Source organism: Mandrillus leucophaeus, unplaced genomic scaffold, assembly GCF_000951045.1.
Source record: "Mandrillus leucophaeus isolate KB7577 unplaced genomic scaffold, Mleu.le_1.0 Scaffold451, whole genome shotgun sequence".
Classification (NCBI taxonomy): domain Eukaryota; kingdom Metazoa; phylum Chordata; class Mammalia; order Primates; family Cercopithecidae; genus Mandrillus; species Mandrillus leucophaeus.
The window spans coordinates 644,823-649,167 of record NW_012104821.1 but is presented as its reverse complement, the minus strand read 5'-3'; the positions used below and the strand labels follow the sequence as shown (position 1 = coordinate 649,167).

The 4,345-nt window shown below is 37.5% G+C and overlaps 1 protein-coding gene across 13 annotated transcripts in view; it reads right to left on the bottom strand.

Annotated features, from left to right (window-relative positions):
• Positions 1–4,345, bottom strand: part of ZNF559 (zinc finger protein 559) — a 41,597-nt gene that overhangs the window by 17,214 nt on the left and 20,038 nt on the right. For 3 of the 13 annotated variants that reach the window (XM_011994301.1, XM_011994292.1, XM_011994293.1), the window contains exon 4: positions 1,881–1,979. The exons of 9 other annotated variants lie outside the window; for them this stretch is intronic. The gene's annotated coding sequence lies outside the window, so the exon portion shown is untranslated. Of the gene's footprint in view, positions 1–1,880; positions 1,980–3,189; positions 3,238–4,345 lie in introns of all 13 variants that reach the window. One more of the 13 variants, XM_011994290.1, reaches the window with a different exon arrangement.

Here is a 4,345-nt window from a genome sequence, read left to right as displayed (position 1 = left end):
GCTAATTTGTTTTGTATTTTTAGTAGAGACGGGGTTTCACTGTGTTAGCCAGGATGGTCTCGATCTCCTGACCTCGTGATCCGCCCGCCTCGGCCTCCCGAAGTGCTGGGATTACAGGCGTGAGCCACCGCGATCGGCCATGACCAGCCAATTTTATACTTCTAAAAAACCTATCACTTGAGTTTACCAGATCAGTTTTACTTTTTTTCCCATTAAATGTTGCTTTCAGCTTTTGATGTTTTCTTTATATTCATTTTGCTAATCTCTTTCAAACACTTGGAAATGACACCTGAATTTTTTAAACACTTAATTGAAATATATATTCACAAAAGTGTAGAATTACAAAGGTATAATGCATCATTAATTTCTACACCTTGATGCACACGACACATCTAAATCATTGCCCCTCTTCTCAAATGGTAGCACTATTCTCACTTCTAACAGTATAGATTAATTTTGTCTGTTTTTAAACTTTATAATGAAATCATTTATTCGTTTATGTCTAGCTTTTTTGATTCAACATTATGTTTATGAGAGTCATCCATACTGTTGCACATAGCTGTAGTTCTTTTCCTTTTACCTAAAAGCACTCCATAAAACAGGTTGAGTATCTCTAATCTGAAAATCTGAAATCCATAATGCTCCAAAAAAACCTTTTTGAGCATAGACATGACACTCAAAGGAAATGCTCACTGGAACATTTTACATTTCTGAAGTATAATGCAAATATTGCAAAATCTGAAGAAATCTGAAATCCAAATCACTTCTGGTCCCAAATATTTCTGATACTTAACCATTATAGCTTGGTTTATTCATGTATTCTTGTAGACAGACATTAGAGCTATTTAATTCTGAGCTACTTCAAATGATGATGTTATATGGTTGTATTTAAGGGTATATCCTTAAGTTCAAATTTGGAACGCAATGCCAAATTGTTTTTCAAAACATATTTCTACTTTACACACTAAAAGTATATGCAAACTCTAGTTTCTTTAAACTCTCTTCAACATTTGGTATTGTAACTCTTTTTGGATTTAGCCATTCTGATGCATGTGTAGTAGCAGATTTAATTTCCATTTGCCTGATAATTAATGAGGATAAAAACTTCAATTTTTCATGTTTATTATCCATAGCACAGTCAGTTTTGTGAAGAGCCTGCTCAAGCCTCTTTACTGATTTTTCTATTGGATTGTTTGAATTTTTGGAATTAATGTGTAAGAGAGTTCTTAATATATTTTGGATATAAGCCTTTTTTTGGTCAGTTACCTAAGTAGGAATTATCTCCTCTTATTCTCAGGCTTGTTTTTGGGTTGGGGTAAGGGACAGGGCCCTGTTCTGTTGCCCAGACTGAAGTGCAGTAGCACAATCTCGGCTCACTGCAGCCCTGACCTGCAGGGCTCAAGCAATCCTGCCTCAGCCTCCCAAGTAGCTAGGACAAGAAGCATGTGCCACCATGTCCAGCGAATTCTTTAGTTTTCTGCAGAGATGGGGTCTTGCTATCTTGCTCACGTTGGACACAAGTGATTCTCCTGCCTTGGCCTCCCCAACGGCTGGGATTACATGTGTGAGCCACTATGCCTAGCTTCCTTTGGAATTATTTTTAACTTCATTAAAAAAAAAACACTAGGGAATTTGGCAGCATATAGTTAAATTATATACGCATTTACTCTTTGACTTAGAAATCCCATTTCTAAAAATCCTCCTGGATGTATAACTCTACAAATACCTATTTTTAAAATTTTCTGGCTGGGCATGGTGGCTCATCCTAGCACTCTGGGATGCTGAGGAAGGTCGATTGCTTGAGCCCAGCCTAGGCAACACATGGTGAAATCCTGTCTCTACAAAAAATACAAATATTTGCCAGGTGTGGTAGCACTCACCTATAGTCCAAGCTACTCAGGGGACTGAGGTGGGAGGAAGACCTGAGCCTCGGGAGGTCAACGCTGCAGTGAACCATGATCTTGCCACTGTACTCCTGCCTGGGCAACAGAGACCTCGTCTCAAAAACACAACAAAACAAAAACCAAAATAAATGTTCTCATACATTCATATTAGAATGTAAAACTTCCAAGGGTTGATCCTTCTCTCTTAAAACACAAGCCACATAGCTATAAAATCATACCTTTTAAAAATACATCAGAGAGCCAAGAATGCAGATACACCTAAATAATAATCTTTGCTAAGAAAGAATATACTCATGATTTTTCTCAATCTTGAATGAGTGCTGAGAGAAGGAATCTGCCACACACAAAGGTATAAAGAAATCATCATTAAATCTTACCAAAATTTGACAGCAGAGTGTGGCTGATAGACCACATTAGAATTCTGAGACATCTCAGTTACAGAAATCACAGTGATGAATACATCCACAGACTCTCACAAGTCTTCACCTAATACCAGACCATAGTATATTAAAGGCTGGGATAAGGCAGGATCACTGAGGTGCATGTAGCCTCCCTGATGACCAAGGCAGCCATCCCCAAAGGCAAGTGGCAGGGCAAAGGGGTGAAGGTAAATCCATTTAAGGCACTCTGGGCCCTCAGCTATCACAGGCTGGTTGGAGAGCAGAGTTAATACAAACCCTTAATAAAATTTTAGCAAAATGAATACAGTGAGATATATATATATATATATATACACACACACACATACATATGTATACCTCTATATATGAAGAGATAATACATCAAGTTAGAACATATCCCAGAAATGTGAGATATTCAAATGTAAATCAATTTAATGCAACCTATTGGCAGGCCAGAAAATCAGATGATCTCATGAGGTGCAGAAAAGGTATCTGACAAAATTCATTAACCATGATTGTTTTTAATGAAGTTCAATAAGGCCAAGAAAAATTTTCAGCCTAATAAAGGGCATCTACAAAAACGCCAAAGCTAACATTACACTTTAAGGTGACAAAAATGGTTGCTTTTAACTGTATTACAAATGAATAACAAAACCATATTGAAAGATAAAAATAATTCATCTATGTGAATTTGGAAAACAGTATTTTGAACATATAATCTAAGCCTAAATATAAAAGAATCACACAAAAACAACTCAGTTAATAAATCTGTTTTCCACAGGGGTCTGAATTAGCAATTCAGAGCTACCTTATTTGTATTTTAAGATTCAGTAAGTAACATATCACAGAGAATGTCAGTAAAATGGCAGAGTAGGAAGCCCTACCTCTCTGTTCACTCATGAAAACATGTAACAATACTGGAACTGAAATACCTTGAAGATAAATCCATAATCAAACTAATAATTGCAAGCAACCCCAGAGGAGCACAAACTGAGAGCAGCTGCATTTATATGGGTAAGAACAATTTTCAACTTATCAGCCCTTCCCCCAAACCAGCTCAGCTCAGTTGCCCTGACTGATTATTTCTTCATGGGAAGAAGTGAGACTGGCTACTTGACCTCCTGACCTCTCAGAGAGTTTTCCAAGGAGCTAGTAGCCATCTTGTCTCATACTGAGGTGCTGATCATCTGAGAAAGCAATGAGGCAGACATCCTCTTACATCTGCTCTGTATGACTGAGACGCTTTTCTGTGGAGAGACAGAGAGAAGAGAAGATGTACTTGTCACCAACCTTATGGTACACTCCTGTAGGGGTCAGTCCTGATCTTGTCTCATATGGAGCACAGCTAATGGATGAAGGTCTTTCCCAGTCAAGACTAACTCATAAAGACTGAGAGAAATACCTACTACTTCAACTCACAGACAGCAAAGCAAACCTACAAATAGCATGAAGAATCAAGAAGAAACCATGACACAAAGGAAGAAAACAAATATTCAGTAGCCAACCCAAAAGAAATGGAGACCTGTGAATCACCTGAGAAGGAAGTCATAATAATCATCTTAAAGATCAGTGAGTTAAATTACAGCAGAGATACATAACTATATGAGGTCAGTAAAATAATAGATGAATGAAGTGAGAAATTCAACCCAGAGATTGAAATGATAAAGAACAAAAGAGAAATCCTGGAGCTGAAGAGTACAATAACTGAACTGAAATATTAACTAGAGGGGTCCAAGAGCAGACATCATCAAGCAGAAGAATCAACAAAATAAAAAGTAGATTATAGTCAGAGGAACAAAAAGAAAAAACAATGAAAAAGAGTGAAGAAAGCCTAAAGAACCTGTGGAACCCTGCCAAGTGAATATAAGCATTAAAGAAGTTACAGAGGGAGCAGAGACAGAAACGAGTAGAAAGCCTATTTAAAGAATAGCTATAAATCTTCCAAATCTGGGGAGACAGAGGCACCCATATTCATGAATCCCAAAGCCCCCAAAAAGGTTCAACTGAAAGAGATCTAAACTGAGAGACATTACAGTCAAC